We start from the raw sequence: 13,978 nt of genomic DNA, 5'->3' as shown, positions 1-13,978 counted from the left end.
AAGTTGATTTCCTTTAGGATAGACTGGTTTGATCTCCTTGCTGTCCGAGGGACTCTCAAGAGTCTTCTTCAACACCACAGTTCAAAAGCATCAGTTCTTCAGACCTCAGCTTTCTTTAGAATCCAGCTCTCACATCCATACACAACTACTAGAAAAACCATAGCTTTGACTAGACGGACCTTTGTCCGCAAAATAATGTCTCTGTAGCATCTTACTACCATGATGAAAATAGTTTTGACCAGAACACAGAACTCTATGGGAACAATATTTGAAAAGGAAGGTTAGACAGTTTCCAAGATGTAAGTGAGAATCTATGTCTTTAAAAAGCTTCAGAAATGGACAGCCATGTCTTTCTCTGTTTCTCCAGACACTGACAATTCTGGGGGTTGGAAACATGTAAAATGTAATTATATCCACATCATTGGATGTAATGAAGCCACTGAAAGTGATGATTGAGAAGAAAATATGTACAAATAATGTTGTGTGAAAGAGGCAGTTCTCCTATCGATCGGGGTATCTCTCCAGATGGGGGGAAGCAGTGGGTTTTATTTTTTCTTACATTCTCCTGTGGTTCCTACAATCGGCATGCATTACTTTCATATTTGGAAATGACCACCAACATTCTTTCATTCTTTTTCAAAAGGCAGAGGACTTCTCAGGCGGTCCAGTGGTTTAGAATCCTCTTGCCAATGCAGGGACACAGGTTTGACCCCTGGGCCACAGGGCAGCTAAGTCTGTGCCCCACGACTACTGAGCCTGCGTTCCAGAACCTGTGAGCCACAACTGCCGAAGCCTGAGGGCCTGAAGCCCAAGCTCTGAAATGAGGGAAACCACCGCAGTGAGAGGCTTGCCTGCTGCAGCTAGAGAAGCCATGTGCAGCAACAAAGATACAGCGAGGCCAAAAATACATAAAATTTTTAATGTTAAAAAAGTGAAATAAATAAATAAAATAAAAAAGGCAGAGAGCAGGAAATGAGGAAAATCGCTCACTGATCACAGGGTCTATAGTGTCATAGACTAAGGCATGTCATAGACTTGTCATGTCCAAGTGTCATAACCAGACTCATAGAAAAAAGGTAAAATCTGAGTTGTGCACCTTCTTGAGTCTGAGTCCCATGGCAAAGCTGGAAGGACAAAAAGATGAAGGTTACCCCCACTGTGGAGGGGGTTCACCGGGATGAGAGATGGCCCCGCCTCGTCACTGTCAGCTGGATGCCGGCAGTGGCGGCTCTGGATGTTTATCTGTAGTATTTGTATATGTAAACAGTCTCCTGTGTTTATCTGCTACAATCCCCAGTGGCAAGAGGTATCTCCCAGGATGACCTTGAAAGCTTCCCACATTCTTTTGGTGAAGTTCTGTTGGGGGCTAAATGCTTACATCTCTCCAAGTTCTTATGTCAAATCCCTAAACCCAACATGATGGAACTTGGAGGTGGGCTTTGAGGCGGAGCAGACTCAACGGATATAAGTTTGAGCCAACTCCGGGAGGTAGTGGAGGACAGAGGAGCCTGGAGCGCTGCTATCCACAGGGACGCAGAACAGCAGACAATAGCAAATGCTGACAGAGATGGAGAGCAAGTGGAACGCTCCGCCACTGCTCGCGGGAAAGCAAATAGTATGTTACTATGGAGAACAAAGTTGCTTTTTAAAAATATTACACATGTGATTCAGCAATCCCATTCTGCTTACTTATTCAAGTGATTTAGATGAGGTCCTGAGGCCAGGCCCTCCTGATGGATCAGGATCCTTAAGGAAAACGATGAGGACCCAGCTCTGTCTGTCCCTCTGTGAGCATGCCCTGAGGAAAGGCCAAGACATCAACAAGCTGATATCTGGAAACCAGGACGTGAGTCCCCACGAGAAGCTGAGTCTGCAGGGACCTTGACATTGGACTTTCCAGCCTCCTGACCTGGAAGAATTACATGTCTGCTGTTTGGGCCCCTAGAAGGTGGTACGTTGTTAGCAGCCTGAGCTGACAAACATGGGCTCTTTGGACCCATTCATTGGTGGAGGGCATGGTGAACTTGAGCAGACTGGAGACGCAAAGGTAGCTGTGTTTTCTGATAAGCCCTGGAAATCGGGGCTTATTAAACAAAATGCATAACTATGCAATGGAATAGTATTCACCCACAGAAAGGACTGAAGTACTGACATTTGCTGCAACATGAACAGGCCTTGAAAGCATGATGTTCAGTGAAGACTGCAGACTCGAGTCCACATGCTGTAGAATTCCAGTCATATGTGATGTTCACACCACAGAGAGATCAGGAAAGACAGAAAGAAGACCAGTCACTTAGAGCTGGGAGTGGGGACAGATGGAGCCAGGAGTGATCCATCAAGGGTACAAGGTTTCTTTGTGAGATTGTGAAAATTTTCTAAAATTGCAGTGATAATTTCACCTCTGTGTAAATATACTGAAAACCATTGAACTGTACATTTTCAGTGGGTGAGTTGTATGGTATGTTAATTCTATCTCCATAAAGTATCTCTTCCAACAACACAAAAGAAGACTCTACACATGGACATCACCAGATGGCCAATACCGAAATCAGGTTGATTATATTCCTTGCAGCCAAAGATGGAAAAGCTCTATACAGTCAGCAAAAACAAGACTGGGAACTGACTGTGGCTTAGATCATGAACTCAGATCATGAACTTACTGCCAAATTCAGACTTAAATTGAAGAAAGTAGGGAAAACCACTAGATCATTCAGGTATGACCTAAATCAAATCCCTTACGACTATACAGTGGAAGTGACAAATAGATTCAAGGGTTTAGATCTGATAAACAGAGTGCCTGAAGAACTATGGACAGAAGTTCGTGGCATTGTATAGGAAGGAGGCAGGGATCAAGACCTTCCCCAAGAAAAAGAAATGCAAAAAAGGCAAAATGGTTCTCTGAGGAGGTCTTACAAATAGCTGAGCAAAGAAGCGAAAGGCAAAGGAGAAAAAGAAAGATACAGCCATCTGAATGCAGAGTTCCAAAGAAGAGCAAGGAGAGATAAGAAAGCCTTCCTCAGTGATCAATGCAAAGAAATAGAGGAAAACAATAGAATGAGAAAGACTAGAGATCTCTTCAAGAAAACTAGAGATACCAAGGGAATATTTCATGCAAGGATGGGAAAAATAAAGGACAGAAATGGTATGGACCTAACAGAAGCAGAAGATATTAAGAAAAGGTGGTAAGAATACACAGAAGAGCTATACAAAAAAGAGCTTCATGACCCAGATAACCACAATGGTTATGTGATCACTCACCTACAGCCTGACATCCTGGAATGTGAAGTCAAGTAGGCCTTAGGAAGCATCACTACAAACAAAGCTAGTGGAGGTGATGGAATTCCAGCTGAGCTATATCAAATCCTTAAAAATGACGCTGTGAAAGTGCTGCACTCAATATGTCAGCAAATTTGGAAAATTTGGCAGTGGCCACAGGACTGGAAAAGGTCAGTTTTCATTTCAATCCCAAAGAAAGGCAATGCCAAAGAATGCTCAAACTACCACACAACTGTACTCATCTCACATGCTAGCAAAGTAATGCTCAAAATTCTCCAAGCCAGGCTTCCACAGTACATGAACCGTGAACTTCCAGATGTTCAAGCTGGTTTTAGAAAAGGCAGAGGAACCAGAGATCAAATTGCCAGCATCTGCTGGATCATGGAAAAAGCAAGAGAGTTCCAGAAAAACATCTATTTCTGCTTTATTGACTATGCCAAAGCCTTTGACTGTGTGGATCACAATAAACTGTGGAAATTTCTGAAAGAGATGGGAATACCAGACCACCTGACCTGCATCTTGAGAAATCTATATGCGGATCAGGAAGCAACAGTTAGAACTGGACATGGAACAACAGACTGGTTCCAAATAGGAAAAGGAGTACATCAAGGCTGTATATTGTCACCCTGCTTATTTAACTTCTATGCAGAGTACATCATGAGAAACGCTGGACTGGAAGAAGCACAAGCTGAAATCAAGATTGCCAGGAGAAATATCAATAGCCTCAGATGTGTAGATGACACCACCCTTATGGCAGAAAGTGAAGAGGAACTAAAAAGCCTCTTGATTAAAGTGAAAGAGGAGAGTGAAAAAGATGGCTTAAAACTCAACATTCAACATCACTTCATGGCAAATAGATGGGGAAACAATGGAAACAGTGAGAGACTTTATTTTGGGGGGCTCCAAAATCACTGCAGATGGTGACTGCAGCCATGAAATTAAAAGACGCTTGCTCCTTGGAAGAAAAGCTATGACCAACCTAGATAGCATATTAAAAAGCAGAGACATTACTTTGCCAACAAAGGTCTGTCTAGTCAAGGCTATGGTTTTTCCAGTAGTCATGTATGGATGTAAGAGTTGGACTATAAAGAAATCTTAGTGCCAAAGAACTGATGCTTTTGAACTGTGGTGTTAGAGAAGACTCTTGAGAGTCCCTTGGACAGCAAGGAGATACAACCAGTCCATCCTAAAGGAGATTAGTCCTAAATTTTCACTGGAAGGACTGAGGCTGAAGCTGAAATTCCAATAGTTTGGCCACCTGATGTGAAGAACTGACTTACTGGAAAAGACCCTGATGCTAGGAAAGATTGAAGATGGGAGGAGAAGGGGACGAATGAGGATGAGATGGTTGGATGGCATCACTGACGCAATGGACATGAGTTTGAGCAAGCTCTGGGAGTTGGTGATGGACAGGGATGCCTGGCCTTCTGCAGTCCATGGGGTCACAAAGAGTTGGACACGACTGAGCAACTGAACTGAAAGTTATTTTAAAAGTCTCTTACATTCTCTTCTAATATTTTTACATAAAGTAAGGAGATCCACCCAGTCCATTCTAAAGGAGATCAGTCCTGGGTGTTCTTTGGAAGGAATGATGCTAAAGCTGAAACTCCAGTACTTTGGCCACCTCATGTGACGAGTTGACTCATTGGAAAAGACTCTGATGCTGGGAGGGATTGGGGGCAGGAGGAGAAGGGGACGACAGAGGATGAGATGGCTGGATGGCATCACCAACTCTATAGACATGAGTTTGAGTGAACTCTGGGAGTTGGTGATGGACAGGGAGGCTTGGCGTGCTGCGATTCATGGGGTCGCAAAGAGTCAGACACGACTGAGCGACTGAACTGAACTAAACTGAACTGAAGTGAAAACAAAAAATTGCTGAGAATATGGGTGGAAGCCTCCTTTCTACCCAGTTCCCGGGTCTGCTCCCCTCCTTCTTCACCAAGGCAGCCACGGTCACGGATTCTGTCCTTCTGTCTGTGGTCTAGGTCACTGTTCCACAGCTTCAAAGCGTCTTTTATTTCCACCACAAGAGTTCTGGGAGACAGAATCATTATTTGCTCATGTACACTTGACAGATGAGCAGACTGAGGTCCCAAAGGTCAAAACTGAGCTGCCCAAGGTCAAAACTCCAAGTCAACTCCCACAAGACACAATTGTGCTGTGTTACCAACCTGTTTCTTGTTCCCTGTTTTCCAAGCCTCTTTGGCAAAATCTCACAAGTGATCCCATTAATCTGTTTCCATGAAAAGAACGTTATGCATAACATTAGCAGTGAATATGTTACACACAGAAATCTCAAAACATCTCCGGTATTTTTCAGGAAACATTTTTACAGTCTTAAGGTGATTTTACAAATCCTTCTCTAAAAGGTGAGAATTGCTATTCTGAACAACTCGAGCAGACGATCCAGGTTTCTTAAGTAGAATTCGATTAATTCACACCTGCCGGACCTGCAAATGTCGCAAATCTCCCAACAAGCCTTGAACATTTTATAGCTTTTGTCGGCAAAGGGTGAGAAACAGGAGGAGCTGAGAGGTTTTGCATTTCACATATTTCATCACAGAGGCAATGGACGTGCTATGAGCCATGAAATATGTGCTCGGAAAGGGATGAATAAAACCCGCAAACTCTGCTAGAATCCTAATTCGGGCAGCCCCTGACCACTTCCACACCAGCACCCCTCTATGACTCACCCTAAAACCAGCCACTGTGCCTCGGACAAGCCACTATGCCCGCTGACTTTCGTGGGGCCCCCAGGATCTGCAAGGCATCCTGGGTAGACACAGAGATGGACAAGACTTGGCCCTTGCCTTCAGCGTAGTGTTACTTGTTAATTGATGCTGACTTGCTTCTTACGAAACTGTGGCCCAGAATAGTGAGAAGTAACGTTTTTTAAAGGGGCCCTTTATATCCGTGAATAGAGATGCACACCTTGGCTGGGGCCTCAGTGCACGGCGTCTGGCAGACGAGCCAGAGGCCCCGGAACCCCAGCTCCACGTGGACAATCCAGGTGCCTGTGACCTTACATGACCTTGTATGGAAACGGGATCCTTGCAGATGGCATTAGTGAAGATGAGGTCTTCCTGGATTTAAGTGGGCCCTTAATCCAGCTTCCCTGGTGGCTCAGTGGGTAAAGAGTCCGCCTGCAGTGTGGCAGAGCCGTGTTCGATCCCTGGCTTGAGAAGATCCCCTAGAGAAGGAAAGGCAACCCACTCCAGTATTCTTGCCTGGAGAATCCCCTGGACAGAGGAGCCTGGCGGGCTACCGTCCATGGGGTCAGAAAGAGTCGGACACGACTGAGCGACTAACACTTTCACTTTCACACCTAATCCAGTACGGTGTCCTTATAAGACCTGGGGAATTTGGACAGAGAGGCACTCACCGGGGAGACGGAGACGCTGGGATAAGACAGCTACATGAGAACAAGTCAGAGACGGAAGAGATGCAGCCACAGCCGGGGGATGCCTGGGACCACCGGGAGCTGGAAGAGGCAGGAAGATCGCCCGGGTCTCAGAGGGAACGTGGCCCTTCCGTCACCTGGATTTAGGATTCCTGGCATCCAGGACTGTGAGACTATAAGCCCCCCAGCATGTGGCACCGTGAACCACAGCCCTGGCAAAGCAGCATTCATCCATCTGAAATCCCAAGGTCCCCTCTCCTGGGACCCTGTTCCTCACCTTGCTGAGCATGGTGTCCCGGACTTGGTTTTTTCCCTGCTCCCCGCTATGCTAGGTGGTCACCCCCACTCCTGAGCCCTGGACCCTAACCCGCCTGCTTGCCCTCGATGACCAGGGGTCCTAGCCTAGCCTCCTCCATCCCAGGGCCCCCCCAGGAGCCATGGAGCCACGCTTGTGGGTTTCAGGAGCACAGACCTTGCCGTCCCTCCCTGAGAGGCTGTGACAGGGACAGGACACAGAGCCGAACCAGCCAAGCCTCCTGACGAGGCAAGGGTCTCAATCAGGGGTCCAGACAAGTTCCCCCAGGACTGGAGACGCCGGTCTACTATTTCCAGGAACCCGGGGGCCCAGGCCCTGCAGGACCATCTCAGGTTTCCAGGCCCCTGCAGCCTTCTCTCTCCGGTTCTGCAACTTCCAGCCTCCCTGCCCCTCCCAGAGGTGTGGTTCTCCCCAGCAATGGCACCCATCTGGTAGGAGGTCCCCTATCCTGTACCTGGGTCCTTGCGCCCCCCCAATGGTGCATCTGCGGCTGTGCTGAGCGCTCCAGCCAGACGGGGTTCCCGGTGACCCAGGGCCACTCCTGAGGGGACACTCCTCACCGGTGCAGCAGCCGCCAGTGACCGTGATCGCAGGGACAGGCACGGCCACAGCACTTCAACCAGAGCACCAGGCCCTGGGTTCCAAGGTGCGTCCTGAGAATGATGATCCCCAGACCTCAGGAGCTCCCCCAGCCATCCCCGGCTGACTCGGCTGACCCGAGCTAAGGTTGCAGACAGCTTTGCAAAGGAGCCAGAGGGCCCTTTCCAGACTTGGGGCCACAGGCCTTTTGCTGTCTGCCCATTGGGAGGCAAATAGAGGGACTGATGGCTTAGAAAGTTTAACAGACATGCAGCAGAGTTGATGCCCATTTAATCTAATTATACATCTGATAGCCTTTTTTTTTTTTTTTTAACATTTTCCAGCTTTCATATTTAATGATTTTTTTCAGAAGTATCAATCCAAGAGGAACTGAACAGAAGAAACAAAACCTATCCTTAACCACAGAGCGTTTGGGATGCACTGGTCTACATCTCGGCCCAGAAGCAAGTAGATCCTGGGTGTGGGGGAACCCTGGTGGTGTGGCTGGGGGGTTGGCCCCACCAGACTGTATGGCCAGGTCACGATGCTGAGTACCTGCTTCGGGACCAGATGCCCTGGGAGACGTGGAGGCAAATAGGAAAACCCCAGAGCTGCCCGTGTGGCTGCTGGGGGAGCTGGGGCGCTGGCCACTGTCTCTAAGGCAATGGCTGTGCCCTGAGGGGGCTGGCTCGGTGGGAGGGCAGGCCTGAGGCCGGAGTGAGCAGGTTCACCAAAGGCCTGAGTGAATGAATGAATGAATGAGCATTGGAGTGGGTCAGAAGGAGCCTGGAGGGACCCCCGGGGTCGGAGCTGAGCCCACTCCTCATCACCCCTCACCCCCCTGACCCTCACCACACCCAGCTGAGTGACACACTGGGGGCTCCAGGCAAGGAGGGGTGGGGTCAAGGAACTTGGCTTTGCTCTCACTGGGTCAGAACCTCATTCTTAGCCTTGGCCACTCTCTGCCTGCTCGCCCCAGCCCTGCACCCATGGACAGCCACCCCCTCCCAAGTTTTCCTTACCTGTAACTTGAAGCTCTAGACCAGGGGTCATGGGTTAAATCCAGCCAGGCCCCTGCTTTTGCAGACATTTTACTGGCATATAGCAAAGCTGGGTGGAGGTCCCCTAGGGTGAGGGCTCGTGATGACAACCCACAGACCCGCAAAGCCCTTGTCTATAAACGAAAGGCACTCAGTCATGTCCGACTCTTTGTGACCCTATTGATTATACAGTCCATGGAATTCTCCAGGCCAGAATACTTGAATGGGTAGACGTTCCCTTCTCCAGCGGATTTTCCCTACCCAGGGATCGAACCCAGGTCTCCCACATTGCAGGTAGATTCTTATCAGTTGAGCCACCAGGGAAGCCCAAGAATACTGGAGTGGGTAGCCTATCCTTTCTCCAGGGGATCTTCCCGACCCAGGAATCGAACTGGGGTCTCCTGCATTGCAGGTGGATTCTTAACTGAGCTGTCAGGGAAAGTGAAAGTGAAAGTGAAGTCACTCAGTCCTATACGACTCTTTGCGACCCCGCTCACTTTCATGCATTGGAGAAGGAAATGGCAACCCACTCCAATGTTCTTGCCTGGAGAATCCCAGGGATGGGGGAGCCTGGTGGGTTGCTGTCTATGGGGTCGCACAGAGTCGGACACGACTGAAGCGACTTAGCAGCAGCAGCAGACTGCAGCCCACCAGGCTCCTCCGTCCATGAGATTCTCCAGGCAAGAATACTGGAGTGGGTTGCCATTTCCTTCTCCGGGGGATCTTCCCCACCCAGGGATTGAACCCAGTCTCCTGCAATGCAGGCAGACGCTTTAACCTCTGAGAGACCAGGGACTGCTGCTGCTGCTAAGTCACTTTAGTTGTGTCCGACTCTGTGCGACCCCATAGACAGCAGCCCACCAGGCTCCGCTGTCCCTGGGATTCTTCAGGCAAGAATACTGGAGTGGATTGCCATTTCCTTCTCCAGTGCATGAAAGTGAAAAGTGAAAGTGAAGTGGCTCAGTTGTGTCCGACTCTTAGCGACCCCATGGACTGCAGCCCACCAGGCTCCTCCATCCGTGGGATTTTCCAGGCAAGAGTACTGGAGTGGGGTGCCATTGCCTTCTCCGAGACACCACGGAAGCCCCTCTCAAAATAGTCTGAGGCAAAATAGTTAAGGCAAAGCCCTTAACTATTAATATTTGCATATTTACTCTGAGTCTCCTGCGATAGATGCACCTTTCTCAGTCGGAGCAGCACTGTCTCCTAGCAGGCAATCTGGAAACTGTTTCTGGTGAGTCACGGAAATACTCTTTCTAGTATATTTAACTTATTTTCCTTTCTGTTCTTGAACCTCCGCTGCCTAGTGGAGTCAAGGAAATATGTTTATCTTTTTGAAATTCGGCGCATAAGCAGGTGAGAGTCTCTATGCGTTCGTGGCGGAGGCCTCAGAGACTATTTTTCCAACAGCGGGACCACCGCATCCCTCCCGCCCCCGGCATCCGCATCCAGCTGCCCTTCCGAGGCGCAGCCACGAGAGGGCGGTACAAGCCCGCGAGAGCGCGGCGGGAGCCTGGCCCGCGGCCCCGCTGATGTGCACGCGCCCGGGACTGGCAGGCGGTCCTGAGTTCTCAGCGGGAGTCGCTGAAAGGTCTGCGTCCGAACCACTGAAGGGACCGCTCTAGTATGTGAGACACACGCTGGAGCAGATGCCCATCTGGATGCTCCCGCCCCCAGTGACTCGAGATGGCTTGTCCTCAGGGAATCCCTTGGCCTGCAGTTCAGTTCAGTTCAGTTGCTCAGTCGTGTCCGACTCTTTGCGATCCCATGAATCACAGCACGCCAGGCCTCCCTGTCCATCACCAACTCCCGGAGTTCACTCAGACTCACGTCCATCGAGTCAGTGATGCCATCCAGCCATCTCATCCTCTGTCGTCCCCTTCTCCTCCTGCCCCCAGTCCCTCCCAGCATCAGAGTCTTTTCCAATGAGTCAACTCTTAGCATGAAGTGGCCAAAGTACTGGAGTTTCAGCTTTAGGAGATCCAACCAGTTCGTCCTCAAGGAAATTAGTCCTGGGTGTTCCTTGTAAGGACTGATGCTGAATCTGAAACTCCAATACTTTGGCCACCTGATGCGAAGAACTGACTGATTTGAAAAGACCCTGATGCTGGGAAAGATTGAAGGCAGGAGGAGAAGGGGACGACAGAGGATGAGATGGTTGGATGTTATCACCGACTCTATGGACGTGAGTTTGAGTAAACTCCAGGAGTTGGTGATGGACAGGGAGGCCTGGTGTGCTGCAGTCCATGGGGTTGCAAAGAGTCAGACACGACTGAACGACTGCCCTGCCCTGCCCTGCCCTGTCCTCAGAGATACTCCTCCTGGGAGGGTTCTGCCTGGCCCTCCCCTGCAGAGTCACGTTTACACTCTCATGCTCCCGGAGGTCAGGCAGTGAAGGCATCCGCCCCTTCAGCTAAGCTGAGTCTTCCTCCAGTGTATTTGATGCAAGGGTCTCGTGTGTGTGTGTGTATAACACCCACAATATAACACCCACACCATGAAACATACATTGGTAAATGCTAACTGGCCATTTTGGAGAACACTTGGCTTTTGCTTGTTTTAAGTTGGGTTTCTTGTTCATTTTCCAGCCATCTTTGCCAGTAACCCAGGGCTGGGGGGTGGGCGGTGGAGCCTGCTCAGTGCTGGTTAGCAGGTCCTGTCCTGGCAGCACTGGAGGGAGCAGACCCCAGGTTGTGGGGTGAAGGAGCACCTGCCAAGACGGGGAACAGGGCTGGTGGAGTCCACGGGCTCTGGGACCATGTCCGTCACCACCAGGCGTCAATCCGTCTCTCCGGATTTCCATGTCTCCCTTCAGCCCCCTCTTGTCTGGGGAAGAGAGGGATGACTGGCAAAAGCAGCGGGTGAGTAACAAGAGAAAGTTACCCAGGAAATGAGCAAGGACCGCCCCTCCCAGCATCGTGGTCCTGCTCTTCCCCTCGGCCTGAGGACGGTGAGCCGCCTGGGATGGCTCCTGGGATGGGCGATGGGAGGGCTGGGGGCCGTGTAGTCCTCCTCTCCACCTCCCCAGCCTGGGAACACAGATGGGGCCGTGGATGAGGTCACTGGGTGATGCGACCAGGGGACATGCAGACCTCTGCATCCCAAGGCTGATGGCCTCAGGCTGGCGGCAGCCCCTGAGCAGCTGGACTAACATCCCTCCTCCAGGAAGTGGAGGGTCTCCTGCCAGACAGCTGCCCAGGGATGTCGCCATCGCCCTAATGGGTGTCTCTATGTGGCTGACTTTTGTTGAGATCCTTTTGAAATTCCATGCCTGTTACATCCTTGTAGATTGGGAGTGCTGGAAACCGCCCCCACATTCTCCCCCTGGCCTCAAGTGCTGACCTTGAGGTGACCTCATCACCCCGCAGGGGGCCTTCTCAGCTCCACCTCACGTGACCATGAGAACCTAAGCCTCTTCATTCTTCCGCAGCGCGTTGTTCAAGGCCGTGAGAGTATGCCACTTCCTCCAAGAAGCCCTCTGGGACTTCCTTTGCGTTATGCACCCCCAGGGTTTTATTTGCATCTCCTGGGGGCCCACTGTGACAGACTGGGGGTGGGTGGGGTCCTTCTTGTGTGGAGCAAGCTAATTGGATCAAGCAAGCAGCAATGAAATAATTTGCTTCTCCTAAAACTGTCACTTGTGAACAGAGATGCGTTCCTCACAGCTGCTCCAATGAGCGGGAATACTGGTCCCAAACAAGAGTGTTGTTAGACACACCATGAGTAAGCAGGCCTGCAGCTCTACCAGGACTTAGCAGCGAGGCTGTGGGCTCTGTGTGGGGGGTTTGTCCCCTTCCCATTGACCAGCCCCCCTTGGGGGTCCCTCCCCCCATGGGCTGGTGTCCCCCCCACCACTGCATCCAGAGGGGCAGTTCCCTGGTCCCCCCCTCCCTCAGGCCCCTCTGCCCTCTCCTCATGGTGGATGCTGCCTTTTCCCAACTGGGGTCTGTCTTCTCCTAGCAGAAGAGAGGGGAGAGTAACCGGGGGGTCCTGCCTCCCTCCGGAGGCTCAGTCCTTCCACTGTGGCCTGTCCTGCTGGACACCGCTTCCTCCTGCTCCCAGGATGCTCTCAGACATCCCCACCAAGGCGGGGCCTCGTCACCTCCCGTCCCTCCAGGAAAGCTCTCAGCTCGGAGTGGAGACTACGGAAAGCTCTGCAGAAGGCTGGAGAAGTCTTTGCACCCCAGACAGAGCCCCCTCTCTGACCTGGCTCCTCCTTCCTGAACCCCTACCTCCCCATCTGCAGCTCCACACAGCACCTGTGAGCATCCTCTGGGCCCTGTGTTCAAGGCAGGCCTCTCAGGAAGCCTCACACCTGGCCTTGCCTCCCCAGCCTTCTTGTGGGGCCCCTGCCGCAGCCCAGCCTTCCCCTGCCTGCCTGCTGCCCTGCCCCGGCCCGTGGCCCCAGGCGGCCTCATCACCCCATGCTGTGCTCTCCCAGCTCCACCTCCTGTGACCTCAGCCCTTGCTTCCTCAAGGGCATCTGAGCTCCTCTGGCACCACATCCCAGCCAGGACCCTGTACCCCCATCTCTCTGCGCCCCGCTGCTGGCTGCAGCCCTCAGGGTGCTCCTGGGGTTGGGAGGCGCTCTGGAGGTGATGTCTGATCCCTGCTTACCTTTGATATGGGCTGGTGGGACCTGCCCAGAACTCTGCGCCCCCCTAAATCTCGGACTTTCACCCCTACACCCAGCCCAGCCGAGGTGCATCCTCTGCCTGACCAAGTCCCCTGGCGCCTGTGGACAGAAGGTGACAGGGGCCGTCCCAGAGCAGTGGTCAGGGGTTGATAGACCCCACTCGGAATTTACCTGAAATCCGCGTGCTCTGACCATTTGATGGCATACGCACGCTCAGATTTGAGTGTTCACTTCATCCATCTCAGAGAGTGACTTTTATGAGAACCTCTTTCTTCTCTGCCTGCGAGATGGACGGCGGCCACCGCTGGCCCCTGACCATCTGTCCTCCCGTGAAGAGCAGTCACCACCAGCAAAGCCCCAGGAGTCCCCGATGCAGAAAGCAAGTCCCCACAGCCTGCGCCCCTGGGCCCCTGACCACCTCCCCACCTCCACGCAGGCCTCCTTTCTTTCTCACAGAGGCTTCCACCAGCCAGGGCGCTGCTTGGAGAGACCAGCTCTCCGGTGTGGAAATTGAGCTGTAAAAGTTAATTGTTTTATTGGGCTTTAAAGAGCAGCAGAAGAAAACCACACAGCAGAAGTGCTTGGGAGTTGTTTTCTAATTTATTTTTGTAATGAGTTTTCACTTGTTATTGATTTTCGCGGGCTCTGGGGGGGCGAGGGGGAACCTGTGCCTTGGCCCCTCTGAAGGGCTCACGGAGTGGAAGGGCAACGTGGCTTCTGGCTTATAA

The sequence above is a fragment of the Bos grunniens genome, chromosome 26 (assembly GCF_055505025.1).
Source record: "Bos grunniens cultivar Pamir isolate PY7600 chromosome 26, Bosgru_T2T1.0, whole genome shotgun sequence".
Lineage (NCBI taxonomy): Eukaryota > Metazoa > Chordata > Mammalia > Artiodactyla > Bovidae > Bos > Bos grunniens.
This window is presented reverse-complemented; position numbering follows the sequence as displayed.